Genomic DNA, 22,401 nt, shown 5'->3' with positions numbered 1-22,401 from the left:
CTAGCACTTTCATCGAATCCTTATCAAGCAGCTTGGACTTTCTATCCAAAAACTTAGTCCTGGCATTGACCTTCCCTAGCACTTTATTGGCCGTGCTCACACCTCCCAAGCTTCCATCAAGAATACATCCCAGGTAGCTAACAGAGGTTTTAGTAGTCAGCACCTCACCCCCCTAACTCCACTCTGATTTCAGAGGACCTACTCAATTTAGGTCTGAATCCAAACATAATTGCCTCAGTTTTTCCTACAGTATGTGCAGAGAGAGCTTATTATCTCCAAGCCATTGGCTAATGTTAGTAAGCCCTGTGCTAAGTATTTCTCTCCAACACAGTTTTACTTTTGTGAGACACCAGAAGTGTAGACTCATCCACATAAAGGAAAAGATGGCAAGAACAAGCATCTTTCATATCGTTAATATACAATAAAAAACAGCAGAGGCCCAAGCACGCTCCCCTGCGGAACGCCACTACTAATTGGTTTTGCCAGAGACAGTGACCCATTAACCTCTACTACTTGCTCCCTTCCTGATAAATAGGACTTTACCCAGCCTAGAGGGATACTGCTTAACCCCAGTGCCTCCAGTTTGGAGATTAGGAGACAGTGGTTAACTGTATCAAAGGCCTTCTGTAGGTCAAGCAGTACCATTCCACAGATATTTCCCTCATCAATCTCTTTCCTGATAAAGTCAGTCAAGTAAAGTAGACATTAATCAGTGGACTATGGGGCGGCAGGGTAGCCTAGTGGTTAGTGTTGGACCGGTAACCGGAAGGTTGCAAGTTCAAACCCCCCGAGCTGACAAGGTACAAATCTGTTGTTCTGCCCCTGAACTGGCAGTTAACACGCTGTTCCTAGGCCGTCATTGAAAATAAGAATTTGTTCTTAACTGACTTGTCTTGGTTAAACAAAGGTAAAATAATGTACATACATATTCATACATTTGCTCATGTACAACTCTCTCCAGGATCTCTGATGTTGCAAAGGCCTAAAACTCCTAGGGTCAGACTTTATCCCCTTCTTACACAGAGGATAGATACAGGCCTATAACTCCCAGGGTCAGACTTTATCCCCTTCTCATACAGAGGATAAATACAGGCCTATAACTCCCAGGGTCAGACTTCCCCTTCTTATACAGAGGTATAACTTTGTCTTGTTTCACGTCCCTGGGAAAGATGCCTTGTTCAAGAGAGAGCTGAACGATAGGCCAACAAGTGGCCAATTTGCTCAGCAGAATCTATTAGAAACCTTGCAGGAATATTATCCAGGCCTGTGGCTTTGGAGCATTTAAGATCTGCCAGCATACTGACCTTTGCAAAATAAAAAAAGGTGTTTGGTTGAACCCACAATCATTTTTTGCTTGGTTGTTTCCATACAAACCAGCACTGGTGGGCAGCTTGCTAAACAGCTTGCTGGCAACAGAAGAAAAACATTGACTTGAATTCATTGGCAACCTCTGCTCTTTCATATACCATCTCCCTCCCGATGTTCAGTCCAATAAGGTTTAGTTTGTTTTTGGCGGTACTACTACAGCCTAGTTCCTTAAATTATTTCCAAAGCTTTTTAGCTTCATCCATCCTGGTCTGTGCTTCATTTCTGTGATGTTTATAAAGAACAAAATCAGGCTGCTCTTGTAAGTTCTTACATTTCTTAAAGGCCTTATTCCTTGCTTAACATTTCAACACATCATTTTTTTGTCCTCTGATTCTAACAGTTTTAAGACACTTAAATATATCTTTTAAAATCCTCCTTCTGCAAAATGATTCAGTTATGAAATCTCCTAACAAAATGATTTCCTTCACCAAGGGATTATTACAGTTTGACAACACAATTTCGAATCCTTCATAGAATGCATTCAGCTTGCCTACAACACACTCCCAACACCCCCAAATCCGGATAGACAGCCCTGGTTCTGGCTTGGTTTTGGGAGGGCAGATATCCAGCCAGACAATCTCCAGGTCAAAGCTTAAATCAGATCTGACGTTATAAGCGAATGTCTGATCTTACAAAACGCAGATATCGGCCCACCATTCCGATCCTTCCTGACAACAGACCATCTCAATTTTTGAGTCACAAACAGATGAACCAGGAAAACATAAGACACCCACCTCTGATTTGCAAACCAACAGGCGTATCTCATAAAGTAGTAGGCTTCGGACGTAGTAAATCTCATAAAGTAGTAGGCTTCCGAAGTAGGCTTCGGACGTTTAAGTGCACAAAATGTAAGCCCTTCTTCCCAAAGGCCTCACTGAATTCCCGATGCCATGTCCTGTCATCATTCCGAAAGCAGACAATGCTATTGGCTGCACAGAGTCACATTAACAGAAATCCCAGAGCAGCCTTGTTTACAACTTGTTAACACGTTTGAACACTGGAATGTGAGATGTAATGTACACCTCGATTAGGCTGACAGAAATCCTTATTACTTTATTTCATGATTTTCTATTTGAGTGTCATCATTTCTACATAGCCTACACCAGGGATAGGCAGCCCTGGTTCTGGAATGCCTCGGGATAGGCAGCCCTGGTTCTGGAATGCCTCGGGATAGACAGCCCTGGTTCTGGAGTGCCTCGGGATGGGCAGCCCTGGTTCTGGAGTGCCTCGGGATAGACAGCCCTGGTTCTGGAGTGCCTCGGGATAGGCAGCCCTGGTCCTGGAGTGCCTCCGGATAGACAGCCCTGGTTCTGGAGTGCCTCGGGATAGGCAGCCCTGGTCCTGGAGTGCCTCCGGATAGGCAGCCCTGGTCCTGGAGTGCCTCGGGATAGGCAGCCCTGGTCCTGGAGTGCCTCCGGATAGACAGCCCTGGTTCTGGAGTGCCTCAGGATAAGCAGCCCTGGTCCTGGAGTGCCTCCGGATAGACAGCCCTGGTTCCTTGATGCCCTTCCAGACTCGCTCTGCCTATCCAAGCACGTCAGAGGACAAAAATCAGTTAACAACCTAACTGAGGAACTCAATTTAACCTTGCGCAATACCCTAGATGCAGTCGCACCCCTAAAAACGAAAAACATTCGTCATAAGAAACTAGCTCCCTGGTATACAGAAAATACCCGCGCTCTGAAGCAAGCTTCCAGAAAATTGGAACAGAAATGGCACTACACCAAACTGGAAGTCTTCCGACTAGATTGGAAAGACAGTACCGTGCAGTATCGAAGAGCCCTCACTGCTGCTCAACCATCCTATTTTTCTAACTTAATTGAAGAAAATAAGAACAATCCAAAATGTATTTTTGATACTGTAGCAAAGCTAACTAAAAAGCAGCATTCCCCAAGAGAGGATGGCTTTCACTTCAGCAGTAACACATTTATGAACTTCATTGAGGAAAACATCATGATCATTAGAAAGCAAATTACGGACTCCTCTTTAAATCAGAGTATTCCTCCAAAGCTCAGTTGTCCTGAGTCTGCACAACTCTGCCAGGACCTAGTATCAAGAGAGACATTCAAGTGTGTTAGTACTATATCTCTTGACACAATGATGAAAATAATCATGGCCTCTAAACCTTCAAGCTGCATACTGGACACTATTCCAATTAAACTACTGAAAGAGCTGGTTCATGTGCTTGGCTATGTTGAACATAATAAACGGCTCCCTATCTTCTGGATGTGTACCAAGCTCACTAAAAGTGGAATTAATAAAGCTTCTCTTGAAAAAGCCAAACCTTGACCCAGAAAATATTAAAAACCTTCCACCTTCCATTCCTCTCAAAAAAAATAGAAAATGCTGTTGGGCAGCAACTCACTGCCTTCCTGAAGACAAACAATGTACAGTGCCTTGCGAAAGTATTCGGCCCCCTTGAACTTTGCAATCTTTTGCCACATTTCAGGCTTCAAACATAAAGATATAAAACTGTATTTTTTTGTGAAGAATCAACAACAAGTGGGACACAATCATGAAGTGGAACGACATTTATTGGATATTTCAAACTTTTTAAACAACTCAGAAACTGAAAAATTGGGCGCGCAAAATTATTCAGCCCCCTTAAGTTAATACTTTGTAGCGCCACCTTTTGCTGTGATTACAGCTGTAAGTCGCTTGGGGTATGTCTCTATCAGTTTTGCACATCGAGAGACTGACATTTTTTCCCATTCCTCCTTGCAAAACAGCTCGAGCTCAGTGAGGTTGGATGGAGAGCATTTGTGAACAGCAGTTTTCAGTTCTTTCCACAGATTCTCGATTGGATTCAGGTCTGGACTTTGACTTGGCCATTCTAACACCTGGATATGTTTATTTTTGAACCATTCCATTGTAGATTTTGCTTTATGTTTTGGATCATTGTCTTGTTGGAAGACAAATCTCCGTCCCAGTCTCAGGTCTTTTGCAGACTCCATCATTCTTCCAGAATGGTCCTGTATTTGGCTCCATCCATCTTCCCATCAATTTTAACCATCTTCCCTGTCCCTGCTGAAGAAAAGCAGGCCCAAACCATGATGCTGCCACCACCATGTTTGACAGTGGGGATGGTGTGTTCAAGGTGATGAGCTGTGTTGCTTTTACGCCAAACATAACGTTTTGCATTGTTGCCAAAAAGTTCAATTTTGGTTTCATCTGACCAGAGCACCTTCTTCCACATGTTTGGTGTGTCTCCCAGGTGGCTTGTGGCAAACTTTAAACAACACTTTTTATGGATATCTTTAAGAAATGGCTTTCTTCTTGCCACTCTTCCATAAAGGCCAGATTTGTGCAATATACGACTGATTGTTGTCCTATGGACAGAGTCTCCCACCTCAGCTGTAGATCTCTGCAGTTCATCCAGAGTGATCATGGGCCTCTTGGCTGCATCTCTGATCAGTCTTCTCCTTGTATGAGCTGAAAGTTTAGAGGGACGGCCAGGTCTTGGTAGATTTGCAGTGGTCTAATACTTCTTCCATTTCAATATTATCGCTTGCACAGTGTTTCTTGGGATGTTTAAAGCTTGGGAAATCTTTTTGTATCCAAATCCGGCTTTAAACTTCTTCACAGCAGTATCTCGGACCTGCCTGGTGTGTTCCTTGTTCTTCATGATGCTCTCTGCGCTTTTAACGGACCTCTGAGACTATCACAGTGCAGGTGCATTTATACGGAGACTTACACACAGGTGGATTGTATTTATCATCATTAGTCATTTAGGTCAACATTGGATCATTCAGAGATCCTCACTGAACTTCTGGAGAGAGTTTGCTGCACTGAAAGTAAAGGGGCTGAATCATTTTGCACGCCCAATTTTTCAGTTTTTGATTTGTTAAAAAAGTTTGAAATATCCAATAAATGTCGTTCCACTTCATGATTGTGTCCCACTTGTTGTTGATTCTTCACCAAAAAATACAGTTTTATATCTTTATGTTTGAAGCCTGAAATGTGGCAAAAGGTCGCAAAGTTCAAGGGGGCCGAATACTTTCGCAAGGCACTGTATACGAAATGCTTCAGCCTGGTTTTAGACCCCATCATAGCACTGAGACTGCACTTGTGAAGGTGGTAAATTACCTTTAAATGGCGTCAGACCGAGGCTCTGCATCTGTCCTTGTGCTTCTAGACCTTAGCGCTGCTTTTGATACCATCGATCACCACATTATTTTGGACAGATTGGAAACCCAAATTGGCCTACACGGACAAGTTCTGGCCTGGTTTAGATCTTATCTGTTGGAAAGTCTGACAAATCAACTGTACATTTCAGTGTTCCTCAAGGTTCCTTTTTTGGACCACTATTGTTTTCACGATATAATTTACCTCTTGGGGGATGTCATTCGAAAACATTCAAAGCCTGTGTTTCAGACATAAGGAAGTGGATGGCTGCAAACTTTCTACTTTTAAACTCGGACAAAACAGAGACTTGTTCTAGGTCCCAAGAAACAAAGAGATCTTCTGTTGAATCTGGCAATTAATCTTGATGGTCGTCCAGTCGTCTCAAATAAAACTGTGAAGGACCTCGGCGTTACTCTGGACCCTGTTCTCTCTTTTGACGAACATATCAAGACTGTTTCAAGGACAGCTTTTTTACATCTACGTAACATTGCAAAAATCTAAAATGTTCTTTCCAAAAAGTATGCCGCAAAATTAATCCATGCTTTTGTCACTTCTAGGTTAGACTACTGCAATACTCTACTTTCCGGCTACCCGGATAAAGGACTAAATAAACTTCAGTTAGTGCTAAATACGGCTGCTAGAATCCTGACTAGAACCCAAAAATGTGATCATATTGCTCCAGTGCTACCCTCCCTACACTGGCTTCCTGTTATTAAGGCAAGGGCTGATTTCAAGGTTTTACTGCTAACCTACAAAGCATTACGTGGGCTTGCTCCTGCCTATCTTTCCGATTTGGTCCTGCCGTACATACCTACACAAGAATTGTGATTGTACACTTGTAATTGTCCCTAGAATTTTTAGGCAAACAGCTGGAGGCTTTCTCCTATAGAGCTCAATTTTTATGGAATGGTCTGCCTACCCATGTGAGAGATGCAGACTTGGTTTCAACCTTTAAGTCTTTATTGAAGACTCATCTTTTCAGTAGGTCCTATGATTGACTGTAGTCTGGCCCAGGAGTGTGAAGGTGAACGGAAAGGCACTGGAGCAACGAACTGCCCCTGCTGTCTCTGCCTGTCCGGTTTCCCTCTCTCCACTGGGATTCTCTGCCTCTAACCCTATTACAGGGGCTGAGTCACTGGCTTACCCGGTGCTCTTCCATGCCGTCCCTAGGAGAGGTGCGTCACTTGAGTGGGTTGAGTCACTGACGTGGTCTTCTTTTCTGGGTTGGGTTGGGTTGGCTTCCCCCCCCCCCCCCCCCTTGGGTTGTGCCGTGGCGGAGAATTTTGTGGGCTATACTCAGCCTTGTCTCAGGATGGTAAGTTGGTGGTAGAAGATATCCCTCTAGTGGTGTGGGGGCTGTGCTTTGGCAAAGTGGGTGGGGTTATATCCTGCCTGTTTGGCCCTGTCCGGGGGTATCATCGGATGGGGCCACAGAGTCTCCTGACCCCTCCTATCTCAGCCTCCAGTATTTATGCTGCAGTAGTTTATGTGTCGGGGGGCTAGGGTCAGTCTGTTATGTCTGGAGTATTTCTCCTGTCTTATCCGGTGTCCTGTGTGAATTTAAGTATGCTCTCTTTAATTCTCTTTCTTTCTCTCGGAGGACCTGAGCTCTAGGACCATGCCTCAGGACTACCTGGCATGATGACTCCTTGCTATTCCCAGTCCACCTGGCCGTGCTGCTGCTCCAGTTTCAACTGTTCTGCCTGCGGGTATGGAACCCTGCCCTGTTCACCGGACGTGCTACCTGTCCCAGACCTGCTGTTTTCAACTCTCTAGAGTCTGCAGGAGCGGTAGAGATACTCTGAATGATCGGCTATGAAAAGCCAACTGACATTTACTCGTGAATTGCCGACCTGTTGCACCCTCGACAACTACTGTGATTATTATTATTTGACCAGGCTGGTCATTCATGAACATTTGACTATCAGTGGTTAACGCTTGATCTGATTGAATCTGGTGGTGTGGTGGTGGTTTGAGTACCTTGGAGGTATGGTGGTGGCACCTTGATAGCGTTGGTGGCACCTTGATAGTGGTGGTGGCACCTTGATAGTGGTGGTGGCACCTTGATAGTGGTGGTGGCACCTTGATAGTGGTGGTGGTGGTACCTTGGTGGTGGTGGTACCTTGGTGGTGGTGGTGTTACCTTGGTGGAGGTGGTGTTACCTTGGTGGTGGTGCCTTGGTGGTGGTGGTGGTGGTTCCTTGGTGGTGGTGCCTTGGTGGTGGTGGTACCTTGGTGGTGGTGGTAACTTGGTGGTGGTGGTACCTTGGTGGTGGTGGTGGTACCTTGGTGGTGGTGGTGGTGGTGCCTTGGTGGTGGTGCCGTGGTGGTGGTGGTACCTTGGTGGTCGTGGTGGTGGTACCTTGGTGGTGGTGGTGGTACTTTGGTGGTGGTGGTGGTACCTTTGTGGTGGTGGTGGTACCTTGGTGGTGGTGGTGGTGGTGGTGGTGGTGGTACCTTGGTGGTGGTGGTGGTACCTTGGAGGTGGTGGTACCTTGGTGGAGGTGGTGGTACCTTGGTGGTGGTGGTGGTACCTTGGTGGTGGTGGAGGTGGTACCTTGGTGTGTGTGGGAGGGGGGGGGTGCTGCGTGTGGAGCGGCACTTTAGACCAGATGGATTTTCTGTGTGAGTGTGTTGGGGGGGTTGACTTGTTGTGGAGTGGCTCATTAGACCAGATGGATTCTCTGTGTGTGTGTGTGTGGGGGGGGGGGGTCGTTGGCAGGTGAACCAGCAGGGACCTTTCTGTAGCAGGTGAGATTGTTCTAAAAAACATAGAGAGGGAATCCATCTGGTCAAACAGCCTAGTACCCCTGCTGTTGGTTGGTGCTATTGTCCCATCCTGGCAAGCTGCTGTGGGTTGGTTCATTTGGACCAATCTGGCAACCTGCTGTGGGTTGGTGCTATTGTCCCAACCTGGCAACCTGCTGTGAGTTGGTGCTATTGTCCCAACCTGGTTGTCGCAGAGCAGAGCCTAAAGCATGTTGCTCAGGGATCTCTGATGTTATTAAGAGAGGTACGATAAAGAGCCAACAAGGTGTTCTAGGAAATATGTCTCTCTGAACTGCTAAGAATAATAGGTACCTGGTAAACAACAGTGTAGGATTGATAAGGAAGTCTGTACATCTTATTGTGTGTGTGTGTGTGTGTGTGTGTGTGTGTGTGTGTGTGTGTGTGTGTGTGTGTGTGTGTGTGTGTGTGTGTGTGTGTGTGTGTGTTGTTAGTCCCGAGTTCGAGTCCATTGTTTTATATCCAGCCAATTAGACTGCTTGTGCGACTGACCACTGCCAAAAATATACCAAGCACTATTTTCTCTTTACCTGCTAAATGACCAGAATTACATAGTTCTGCTTTGCTGGACTGTGTTGTTGTTTGGCCTTGAGGATCCCCCCCCCCCCCCATCTCCACCAAGTGTCCTTTGAATTTACACCTCCTTCAAGGACTGGTGCCGTGATTAAATCCTCTGTCACTTTGTCAGATAAGCACCCTTTTTAAAGAAGACGTTTACCCCAAATCCAGACACTCCCAAGTGATTCCAGACATTGAAAGTAGAGTTCAATGGAATTTCCCCTCTCCTCCTCTCTCTCCCTGGATTGCAGAACGGACACGGCTGCAAAAAAAAAAAAAAAACAAGTCATGTGATTCGTGACGTCGCTGAATGCAGGCGTCGCTCTGCTCCGTGACAGGGGGCAGTATTTTCACGTCCGGATGAAATGCCCAAATTCAACTGCCTGCTACTCATCCCCAGAAGATAAGATATGCATAGTATTAGTAGATGTGGATAGAAAACACTCTGAAGTTTCTAAAACTGTTTGAATCATGTCTGTGAGTATAACATAACTTATTTAGCAGGTGAAACCCCAAGTACAAACCATTCAGATTTCTTTTTTTTGAGGTCACTCTCTTTTCAATGGGTTTTGGGAATCCAGATTTCTAAGGGATGTTCTTGCAGTTCCTATCGCTTCCACTGAATGTCAACAGTCTTTAGAAATTGGATGAGGTTATTCCTTTGTGTAATGAAGAAGTACGGCCATCTTGAACGAGGGTCACTTGAAGTATACTGTTAGATAGAGGCGCGTGACCAGAAATCATGCTTCAGTTTGTTTTCTTCCTGTATTGAACACAGATCATCCCGTCTTAAATTTGATTGATTATTTATGTTAAAAAAATACCTACAGTTGTATTACAAAAGTAGTTTGAAATGTTTTGGCAAAGTGTACAGGTAACTTTTGAGATATTTTGTAGTCATGTTGAGCAAGTTGGAACCGGTGTTTTTCTGGATCAAACGCAGCAAATACATTGACATTTTGGATATATATCGACGGAATTAATGGAACAAAAGGACCATTTGTGATCTTTATGGGACATATTGGAGTTCCAACAAAATAAGCTCGTCAAAAGTAAGGCTCCTGGGTGGCGCAGTGGTTAAGGGCGCTGTACTACGTCCAGGCTCTGTCGTAACCGTCCGCGACCGGGAGGTCCGTGGGGCGACGCACAATTGGCCTAGCGTCGTCCGGGTTGGTCGGTAGGGATGTCCTTGTCTCATCGCGCACCAGCGACTCCTGTGGCGGGCCGGGCACAGTGCGCGCTAACCAAGGTTGCCAGGTGCACGGTGTTTCCTCCAACACATTGGTGCGGCTGGCTTCCAGGTTGGATGCGCGCTGTGTTAAAAAGCAGTGCGGCTTGGGTTGTGTATCAGAGGACGCATGACTTTCAACCTTCATCTCTCCCGAGCCCGTACGGGAGTTGTAGCGATGAGACAAGATCAACTGAGCTACTACAACAATTGGATACCACGAAATTGGGGAGAAAATAAAAAATAAATAAATAAAAGTAAGGCATGAATTATATTTTTATTTCTGCGTTTTGTGTCGCGCCTGCAGGGGTGAAATATGGTTTCTCTCTTTGTTTACTATGGTGCTATAATACTGATACTAATAATAATAGTTTGCTTTCGCTGAAAAACCTTTTTGAAATCGGACAGGTTTGCTGGATTCACAACAAGTGTAGCTTTAATTTGCTATTAAAGTGATTTAATGAAAGTTAGATTTTTATAGTAATTTATTTGAATTTGGAGCTCTGCATTTTCCCTGGCTTTTGGCCAGGTGGGATGCGTCCCACATATCCCAGAGAGGTTAAAGCTTGGGTCTTCCAAATGGACAATGACCCCAAGCATACTTCCAAAGTTGTGGCAAAATGGCTTAAATACAACAAAGTCAAGGTATTGGTGTGGCCATCACAAAGCCCTGACCTCAATCCTATAGAATATTTTAAATGTCAGGAATTGTGAAAAACAGAGTTTAAATGTATTTGGTGTATGTAAACTTCTGACTTCAACTGTAATTATTTTATTCAGCAGAGGTCTTTCCTTGCAGCACTCGACCACAACTGGTAAATAATCAAGACAAAACTAGAGCCTGCAGAACTTGCTTTTTGGAGTGTAGTGTCAAAAAAGAACATCTCTTTATTACGGACAGACCTGACAAAGTAGATTGGTCATGAAAGTCAGAAAAGCAATAGATTAAATCGCTTACCTTTGATGATCTTCGGATGTTTGCACTCACGAGACTCCCAGTTACACAATAAATGTTCCTTTTGTTCCATAAAGATTATTTTTATATCCAAAATCCCACACAGTGACTGGTCTCTCTCCCCATGAGGTGCTGACAGGGCGACCCAGGCCCAGAAACTAGAATAGGCATATAATTGCCAGATAAGTATAGAAAACTCTAAAGTTTCCAAAACGGTAAAAATATTGCATGTGAGCATAACAGAACTGATATTGCAGGCAAAAACCTGAGGAAAAACAAACCAGGAAGTTTTTCCTGATAGCTCTCTGTTCCATTGGATGCCTTGCCTCCATTTAAAGAGATATCAACCAGATTCCTTTTCCTATCGCATCCTCAAGGTGTCAACCGTCTTTAGACATAGTTTCAGGCTTTTATTTTGAAAAATGAGCGAGAATGAGCTTGGGCAGCCATTGTGTCTCCCTCTCCTACTGAAAAAAAACAGTTGATTATATATTTTAAAAACAACCTGAGGATTAATTATAAAAAACGTTTGACATGTTTCTGTGGACATTACGGATAGTATTTGGTATTTTCGTCTGCGTTGGTATGACCGCTTGAGCCTGTGGATTTCTGAACATAACGCGCCAAACAAACGGATGTATTTTGTATATAAAGATAATCTTTAAGGAACAAAATGAACATTTATTGTGTAACTGGGAGTCTCGTGAGTGAACACATTTGAAGATCATCAAAGGTAAGTGATTCATTTTATTGCTTTTCTGATTTTCGTGACCAAGCTACTGTGATGCTAGGTGTTCATAAAGTTTTGTCTATTGATCGATAAACTTACACAAACGCTTGGATTGCTTTTGCTGTGAAGCATATTTTCAAAATCTGACACGACAGGTGGATTAACAAAGAGCTAAGCTGTGTTTTGCTATATTGCACTTGTGATTTCATGAATATAAATATTTTTTGTAATATTATTTGAATGTGACGCTCTGCAATTCAGCGGTTGTTGATGACAATTATCCCACTAATGGGATGGGTAGCATCAAGAAGTTAACTTAATCTAATTCAGCCTCATTCCACCACCTCAGACATTTCCATTTTCTGCCTTAAATACAATCCTGCATAGGCTGTAATGTCTCCATATAGTCTTTCAACCATGGGCAACAGTATCCAGCCACTTCCAACAGCATGTGCTGCTTAATAACAGGTTTAGGCAGGGACTTTATCGCCTCAAGCCTGTCTTTAGAGAGGGCGTGACCCTCAGATGTAATGTCTTGACTCAAATATTTAACAGAACTTCTACACAACGGCATCTTAGAGGGGGAAGTATTATGACCATTTTAAGCTTAGATAAATCAACAATGCCTTAGTATCTTCGTGACAGATTTCCTCAGATGAGGAATAGACTAACAGGTCATCAACGTATTGAACCATAAGTACTACCTCAAAGGGGAATAAAACATTTCCAGGTTCCTCGCAATTTCCTGGGCAAAAAAAATGGCAGGTGTTTCAATGTAGCCTTGTGCCATCACCGTCCAAGTCCATTTTTTCCTAAGAAACATAAAAGAGAACCAATCCTGTGACCCAGGGTCAACATGAATGCTGAAAAATGTATTAGCCAAATCTATAACTGAGGGTGGGGGGACTTGGGAATGAATTGTAACTGTGTCCGGTACCAAGGGTTCTCTGGGGTGAACAGCGTCATCAACTATTCTAAGATCTTGTACAAAACTATGTGTCACCAGATGGCTTCCTTACAGGTAAAAACTATATATGACAAGATGGCTTCCTAACAGGTAAAAACTATATATGACAAGATGGCTTCCTAACAGGTAAAATAGGTGTGTTAAAGGGAGTATGTGGGCATGGGATCAAAGCCCTGTTTTCAACCAGGGCCTGATGGAAGGGAATATTACCCTTTTCTGCTTCTTTGCTAAGATGCTACTGAGCTTTATATGGTCTGTGATTATTCTTCGGGGACAACTTTCACTGAGTTGGCACCTCTCATCTTCCCAATATCGGTCTAAGGAGACAGCCCAGAGCTGTTCTGGCACTTCATCCAGTTATGGTATGTGGGAGTTATCTTGGGACATTACCATCGTAGTTTTGGTAGGAATAGGTTCTTTCTTCTGTATCGTTCTAGTAGTAACCCAGAAAAGGGGAAAAAAGTTGCTGTTGATGGAGAATCACTTCCCCCATCCCAGGCCACCCAATCAGTGAGTGTCATCACATTCTTCATCCAAGATCCAACATCTTTCCTTTCTCGATTGCTTTTTTTTTTTGGACATACTACAGTGTGTAAACTGTAAATTCCTCACCGTAGTATATTCCATCAATTGTCACTTCCACTCTGCTTTTCTGCTTTGTCCGTGTTTAGTGATATTCAGGGTCTTCTTCACCCGAGGGAACAGCTGCAATGCAGTAAAGATGTTCCGGGACCTCCCATGCACAGTGGTGTGCAGAGGTAAGTGATCTTTAATCATCCCCAGCTTACAATTGGCTCATTCGTCCGCCCACCTCTGCACTGTAACTATTCCCCAGATCGTTGCTGTAAAATGAGAATGTGTTTTCAGTCAACTTACCTAGTAAAATAAGGGTTAAATAAAAAAATGTATTAATAAATCTCTCTCGTAGGTCACCTTCCACCTCAGGATCGTTAAAATGCCATGCATAATAACACTGGGACATGCACGGATTTGTAGGGGAACGGAGGGCCTCAGCAGTGCATGCAACAGTCAGATTCATCTTGTACATCATATCTCTTCCCAGGAGGTTTACAGAGCATGCGGAGCAGAAAAGTTTCCAACTTCCATCTTCCCATTTAATGTGTAATGGGGTAAGTGAGGCATTCTTCAAAGAGAATTCCTGATGCTCCGACAGCGTGGAGTTTTATTTTTTAGACGGGATAACTTTCAGGTTATATTGTTTCAACATCGAGATGGCAGCCCCGTTGTCTACTAGGAATGGAATCTTCTGGCCAAGTATTTCAATTTCTATCAGGTTTTCAGTCAAAAGGGTGGTAATTTTCAGCATCTGGCATGCTTCTTGTGGTTCTTCATCATAGGGAGTCTTCTTCTGTTTCCACCTCATCCTATGTTCTTTGCCCACCAAAGGGATTTCCAAACCTTACATCTTCAAGTGGTCCTGGCCATTCAGCCTACTCATCTCCATCATCAGGACAGTCCCTAGCAAAATCCCCTGGCTTGCCACAGTTGTAGCAGCTTCAGTCTCTCCCTCCAGAGGCGTCTCGTGCGCTCCTCGCCCTCTGCCTCGTAACCTTCCTTTACCTCCTCGGCCTCGTCCTTGACCTCCACCTCCACCGCATCCCCTTCCTCCTCTTCCTCCAGCGAAAAAGATCAACTGTGCAGCTTGTAGTTTAGCACCAGTCTTGGAGTTCTGTGACCTGATCTGTCTTTCTGCATGGGTGATGTGAGGTTTGATATCATCTTTGTCTCCCACCCAATGCATGTAGTGGTCACAGCTGTCTTCAGGTCTTGTCGCAGGCCAGTAACCACGACATGTCACAGCAGGCTGCCATAAGATTATTGGTCAGGAGTCAGACCAGAGTGCTGGAGGAATATCTTCTCCATTCGTTCCTGATAGTCCTCAAAGCTCTCATTGGCCTTCATCATGGTGGAATGTATTTTCTGCCAGTCTGTGCCTTGGGTATGTTGTCTTTACATCATCAAACACAGCAGTGAGTTGGTCAGCATGGCTGGCTCTGGTTACTTAACTGTTCCAACTTCCCTTACACTTGAACTTAAAACACTGACAGAGTTTTTCCTCAATTTAACAGGTAGGGGGGTATACAAGACAATGATTATTCACCTCTTCTTTAAACTTCACAGCATCTTTCGCAGGGTCAGTCACGTCCCTTTACAATGGCTTTCACCTCATCAGCATCCCGGAGTCGATCCACAGTCATGGCAGCTCCCCTCCCTGAGAGATTGGATATGATATCAGGGGGAAGAATTCTTGAGTGGAGACCGCTCATCTCCTTTGCGGTCTTTATCATCGTCATCATCAGAGCTGAATTCTGGAGGGCTGTCGGCATTGTCCCTTTGTCTGAGATCGTAGTCCATCTTTGGTTTTGGCCTTATCTTGGGTCTTTCATATTTTGGGGGTTTAATCCCTTCTACTTCGGTTCTACTCCCGCCCCCTGCCAATAATAGGCTGCGGTGAGGGCAGGTTTCATGGTTATGGAACTGGCCTGTACCGCGGTTCTCTGGTCTATCAGCCAGGGGGTTGGTTTTGGCCTAGCTGTTGGTCATCCCCACCAAGAGAGGTCCTCCCAGAGGAATCGGAGGGGGTGGGGACGGTGCTGTGGTCAAGATTGGATACAGTTGGTCAAACTTGTCTCTCAGCCTTCTCCTACTTCTCTAGTCTTCCTTTTGTTTGTATTCGTCTTTCTCTTGCGTCTTTACCATCAGTCCTCTTGCATCTTTACCATCAGTCCTCTTGCATCTTTACCATCAGTCCTCTTGCATCTTTACCATCTGTCCTGTTGCATCTTTACCATCAGTCCTCTTGCTTAACCATCAGCCCTCTTGCTTTACCATCAGTCCTCTTGCATCTTTACCATCAGCCCTCTTGCATCATTACCATCAGCCCTCTTGCATCTTTACCATCAGTCCTGTTGCATCTTTACCATCAGTCCTGTTGCATCTTTACCATCAGTTCTCTTGCATCTTTACCATCAGTCCTCTTGCTTTACAATCAGTCCTCTTGCATCTTTACCCTCAGTCCTCTTGCATCTTTACCATCAGCCCTCTTGCATCTTTACCATCAGCCCTCTTGCATCTTTACCATCAGTCCTGTTGCATCTTTACCATCAGTCCTCTTGCATCTTTACCATCAGCCCTCTTGCATCTTTACCATCAGTCCTGTTGCATCTTTACCATCAGTCCTCTTGCATCTTTACCATCTGTCCTGTTGCATCTTTACCATCAGTCCTCTTGCTTAACCATCAGCCCTCTTGCTTTACCATCAGTCCTCTTGCATCTTTACCATCAGCCCTCTTGCATCATTACCATCAGCCCTCTTGCATCTTTACCATCAGTCCTGTTGCATCTTTACCATCAGTCCTGTTGCATCTTTACCATCAGTTCTCTTGCATCTTTACCATCAGTCCTCTTGCTTTACAATCAGTCCTCTTGCATCTTTACCCTCAGTCCTCTTGCATCTTTACCATCAGCCCTCTTGCATCTTTACCATCAGCCCTCTTGCATCTTTACCATCAGTCCTGTTGCATCTTTACCATCAGTCCTCTTGCATCTTTACCATCAGTCCTCTTGCATCTTTACCATCAGTCCTCTTGCATCTTTACCATCAGTCCTCTTGCTTTACCATCAGTCCTCTTGCATCTTTACCATCAGTCCTCTTGCATCTTTACCATCAGTCCTCTTGCATTTTTACCATCAGTCCTCTTGCTTTACCATCAGCCCTCTTGCTTTACCATCAGTCCTCTTGCATCTTTACTATCAGTCCTGTTGCATCTTTACCATCAGTCCTCTTGCATTTTTACCATCAGTCCTCTTGCTTTACCATCAGCCCTCTTGCTTTACCATCAGTCCTCTTGCATCTTTACCATCAGTCCTCTTGCATCTTTACCATCAGTTCTCTTGCATATTTACCATCAGTCCTCTTGCTTTACCATCAGTCCTCTTGCATCTTTACCCTCAGTCCTCTTGCATCTTTACCATCAGCCCTCTTGCATCTTTACCATCAGCCCTCTTGCATCTTTACCATCAGCCCTCTTGCATCTTTACCATCAGTCCTGTTGCATCTTTACCATCAGTCCTTTTGCATCTTTACCATCAGTCCTGTTGCATCTTTACCATCAGTCCTGTTGCATCTTTACCATCAGTCCTGTTGCATCTTTACCATCAGTCCTGTTGCATCTTTACCATCAGTCCTCTTACATCTTTACCATCAGTCCTCTTGCATCTTTACCATCAGTCCTGTTGCATCTTTACCATCAGTCCTCTTGCATCTTTACCATCAGTCCTCTTGCTTTACCATCAGTCCTCTTGCTTTACCATCAGCCCTCTTGCTTTACCATCAGTCCTCTTGCATCTTTACCATCAGTCCTCTTGCATCTTTACCATCAGTTCTCTTGCATATTTACCATCAGTCCTCTTGCATCTTTACCCTCAGTCCTCTTGCATCTTTACCATCAGCCCTCTTGCATCTTTACCATCAGCCCTCTTGCATCTTTACCATCAGCCCTCTTGCATCTTTACCATCAGCCCTCTTGCATCTTTACCATCAGTCCTGTTGCATCTTTACCATCAGTCCTTTTGCATCTTTACCATCAGTCCTGTTGCATCTTTACCATCAGTCCTGTTGCATCTTTACCATCAGTCCTGTTGCATCTTTACCATCAGTCCTGTTGCATCTTTACCATCAGTCCTCTTACATCTTTACCATCAGTCCTCTTGCATCTTTACCATCAGTCCTGTTGCATCTTTACCATCAGTCCTCTTGCATCTTTACCATCAGTCCTCTTGCTTTACCATCAGTCATTTTACTGTTTTCTCCTTCAGAGAATACGCCTCTCTCTCCCACTTTCTAAAATCATTCCACTTCACTTTAATCTTCTCATTACTTTTATAAATATCCTTAGACTGCGCTGGAGAGAACCTGTCAGGCTCAGAGGTTTGTATATCCATCCATTGGATTGTATGTCTAATTTATATCATTCAGAAAATAGTCATTATTAAATGTAGGCATAGTATATTCCGATTAAGGGCCTATTTATCGCTGTTTTAATGATTATCTGTCTACATCAGACATGTATGTTATTATTACTATGTATTGTCACTCACTGTCAATACATTGTGTTGTTCGCAGAGGGAAAAGACTGTTCCCTTATGTCTGTGGTCCATGCACTGGGGGAAAGCCTGTGTTCAGGAACAGTGGTAACCGAGGCTGAAATCAACACAATGTGTTTGTCCTGCATTGATGATTGTCATCTGCAACACTTTTCCATTCATCAGAAGAGTAACATAATTTAGCCGATGCTCTTTATACAGAGCGACTTACAGGAGGAATTAGATTTAAGTGACCTTTCAGTTACTGGTCTAACACTCTAGACTACCTGCTATCTTAATTGTTTGTCTCTTTCTGCAGGGTTAGTGATTGAGGTGCTGGCCCCTTTGCTTCTCCCTCTGCACGCGCTCAGACATGTTGTGTCAGAGGGCGTGCTGGAAGCTGCTGGAGATTGTCCCAGAGTGCTGGCTGGAGAGTGTGCTCACTGGGCTGGTGTAGGCTGTCAACAGGTAAGGGAAGGGGAGATAGCTAGAGGTTATAAAAAGGTGTCCAAAACTGTCTGCATCTTTTTTCCCCCATCTCTTTCTCTCGCAATGTAAGTGTTTTCTTTCCACCAGGTCTAACAGATGTCTAGGAACATGGATAACCTGGTTTTGAAGAACTAACAGGCCCAGTTTGGCATAACCAAAATTCAGCTGCTCCAATATTGTAGGAGGTGCGACAGCTTCAGCTGCTCCATTATAGTGTGAGGTGAGACAGCTGCTGCTGCTCCACTATAGTAGGAGGTGAGACAGCTGCTGCTGCTCCAATATAGTATGAGGTGAGACAGCTGCTCCATTATAGTATGAGGTGAGACAGATGCTGCTGCTCCAATATAGTATGAGGTGAGCCAGCTGCTGCTGCTCCAATATAGTATGAGGTGAGACAGCTGCTCCATTATAGTATGAGGTGAGACAGATGCTGCTGCTCCAATATAGTATGAGGTGAGACAGATGCTGCTGCTCCATTATAGTATGAGGTGAGACAGCTGCTGCTGCTCCATTATAGTAGGAGGTGAGACAGCTGCTGCTGCTCCAATATAGTAGGAGGTGAGACAGCTGCTGCTGCTCCAATATAGTATGAGGTGAGACAGATGCTGCTGCTCCAATATAGTATGAGGTGAGACAGCTGCTACTGCTCCATTATAGTAGGAGGTGAGACAGCTGCTGCTGCTCCAATATAGTAGGAGGTGAGACAGATGCTGCTGCTCCAATATAGTATGAGGTGAGATAGCTGCTCCATTATAGTATGAGATGAGACAGATGCTGCTGCTCCAATATAGTATGAGGTGAGACAGATGCTGCTGCTCCAATATAGTATGAGGTGAGACAGCTGCTGCTGCTCCAATATAGTATGAGGTGAGACAGATGCTGCTGCTCCAATATAGTATGAGGTGAGACAGCTGCTCCAATATAGTATGAGGTGAGACAGATGCTGCTGCTCCAATATAGTATGAGGTGAGACAGATGCTGCTGCTCCAGTATAGTATGAGGTGAGAGAGATGCTGCTGCTCCAATATAGTATGAGGTGAGACAGCTGCTGCTGCTCCAATATAGTATGAGGTGAGATAGCTGCTCCATTATAGTATGAGATGAGACAGATGCTGCTGCTCCAATATAGTATGAGGTGAGATAGCTGCTCCATTATAGTATGAGATGAGACAGATGCTGCTGCTCCAATATAGTATGAGGTGAGACAGCTGCTGCTGCTCCAATATAGTATGAGGTGAGACAGCTGCTGCTGCTCCAATATAGTATGAGGTGAGACAGATGCTGCTGCTCCAATATAGTATGAGGTGAGACAGCTGCTCCAATATAGTATGAGGTGAGACAGCTGCTGCTGCTCCAATATAGTATGAGGTGAGACAGCTGCTGCTGCTCCAATATAGTATGAGGTGAGACAGCTGCTGCTGCTCCAATATAGTATGAGGTTGAAACAACGACCTGAAAAATACATCTTTTCAACTTTCACTTTCAACCAAAAGCGAATGTACTGTATATTAAACGTCTGGCATTGTCGTCTTGTCAATGTCTTTTCAATTACATTTAGCTGGGTAGGAAAGTTCCCGGCTTCACAGAGACAGCTTTCACAGTAAATGCTACATTTGTGTGGTCTCAATCGTAAATGACCTTTTAAATGGTGCGTCACTGACAGAGCACGATCGGACTGAATCCTGGCCTAAGGCTTCTCTAGTCACATACAGCTACGGAATGACTTTCTTTCATCGGGGGGTCAAACCAATGATTGGATTCTACTTTTCCAGTTAAACTATAATAACGACTTTTGCATCAGTCTTGACTGAGTGTCCTTGTAACTAATAGCTGATATAGGTTGAATGGCTGTAACTGAGGTATGTATTTATGAAACTATGTAAGAACATAATAAAGAAAATACCACAATAATAATATTGCTTTTGTTAAAGGAGCAAGGTCCCGTTTTAGTCGATTTAATTTTCTCATATTCCAGCAGTTTATTCTGTCAAATTGTCACTTGTCTTCTTTGTCAGTCAGTGATCAGTCTCTCTAGACATTTGGGTTCCCTACCATTAACGTTCCAATAGTTCCTGATGAACACGTCTGTACGGAACAGAACGTCAGTTTGGCATAGAGGAACTACCATCACTGCTTACGTTACTACCTTATCCGCTTGTTGGCCACATCCCCGGGACACACTGCCTTATCCGCTTGTTGGCCACATCCCCGGGACACACTGCCTTATCCGCTTGTTGGCCACATCCCCAGGACACACTGCCTTATCCGCTTGTTGGCCACATCCCCTGGACACACTGCCTTATCCGCTTGTTGGCCACATCCCCAGGACACACTGCCTTATCCGCTTGTTGGCCACATCCCCGGGACACACTGCCTTATCCGCTTGTTGGCCACATCCCCGGGACACACTGCCTTATCCGCTTGTTGGCCACATCCCCAGGACACACTGCCTTATCCGCTTGTTTGCCACATCCCCAGGACACACTGCCTTATCCGCTTGTTGGCCACATCCCCGGGACACACTGCCTTATCCGCTTGTTGGCCACATCCCCTGGACACACTGCCTTATCCGCTTGTTGGCCACATCCCCGGGACACACTGCCTTATCCTCTTGTTGGCCACATCCCCTGGACACACTACCTTATCCGCTTGTTGGCCACATCCCCGGGACACACTGCCTTATCCGCTTGTTGGCCACATCCCCAGGACACACTGCCTTATCCGCTTGTTGGCCACATCTCCAGGACACAAATGAATAGTGAGATGGAGATCACAGAGGTTATTTCACAAGTGGCTCGATTGCATCCAACTATCTTCACTAAGAAACACTGCAAAGGTTTGGTCTGCAAAACTTTGAGTTTGAATCTAAACATTTTCCACTTTTGGAAGTTACCAAAGAGAGTCCTTCATTAATCCCAGATCCGGGTCACTGCTGTCGGGGTTTCTGAGACAAGTCAGTGATTGAGGCAGTTACATTCCACTATGTTTTTCACATGTAGGATAGACTACATTGACACAAATAACAAGTGATTAACAGTTGTATTCTCATTGTATATTGTCACTGATGTATTTTTCTGTACATAATGTTTCCACCATTGTTTCCTATGACCCGAAAATAACTTCTGGACATTAGGACATCTACACTGTACAGCATATAGAAAAGTATGTGGACACCCTTTCAAATTAGTGGATTTGGCTATTTCAGCCACACCCATTGATGACAGATGTATAAAATCGAGCACACAGTCATGCAATCTCCATAGACAAACATTGGCCGAAACCGCATATCCTGAGGCCGCAGTTATTGTAGCTGGGAACTTTAATAAAGGAAATCTGAGGAAAATGCTACCCGAAGTCCTACCAACACATGTCCTATGCTACTCGCACATGGAGCACTCTTTGCCTTTGCTACTCCCCCTTCTGGGCTGGCTACTAGGCCCTCCCCCGCCCTAACTTTCGGCAAATCAGATCACGCCTCCATTCTGCTCCTCCCCACCTATAGGCAGAAACTTAAACAGGAAGTACCCGTGGTAAGGACTGTTCAACGTTGGTCTGACGAAACGGAATCTATGCTTTAAGATTGTTTTGATCACGCCTACTGGGAAATGTTCCGGGTTGCCTCTGAGAATAACATTGATGTATACACTTACTCTGTGACTGGGTTAATCAGGAAGGCATAGAGGATGTTGTTACCATTGTGACTGGGTTAATCAGGAAGTGCATAAAGGATGTAGTTACTACTGTGACTGGGTTAATCAGGAAGTGCATAGAGGATGTTGTTACTACTGTGACTGGGTTAGTCAGGAAGTGCATAAAGGATGTAGTTACTACTGTGACTGGGTTAATCAGGAAGTGCATAGAGGATGTTGTTACTACTGTAACTGGGTTAATCAGGAAGTGCATAAAGGATGTAGTTACCACTGTGACTGGGTTAATCAGGAAGTGCATAAAGGATGCAGTTACTACTGTGACTGGGTTAATCAGGAAGTGCATAGAGGATGTTGTTACTACTGTGACTGGGTTAATCAGGAAGTGCATAGAGGATGTTGTTACTACTGTGACTGGGTTAGTCAGGAAGTGCATAAAGGA

Source organism: Oncorhynchus mykiss, chromosome 1 (assembly GCF_013265735.2).
Source record: "Oncorhynchus mykiss isolate Arlee chromosome 1, USDA_OmykA_1.1, whole genome shotgun sequence".
Lineage (NCBI taxonomy): Eukaryota > Metazoa > Chordata > Actinopteri > Salmoniformes > Salmonidae > Oncorhynchus > Oncorhynchus mykiss.
Note: the sequence above shows the minus strand (reverse complement) of the source record.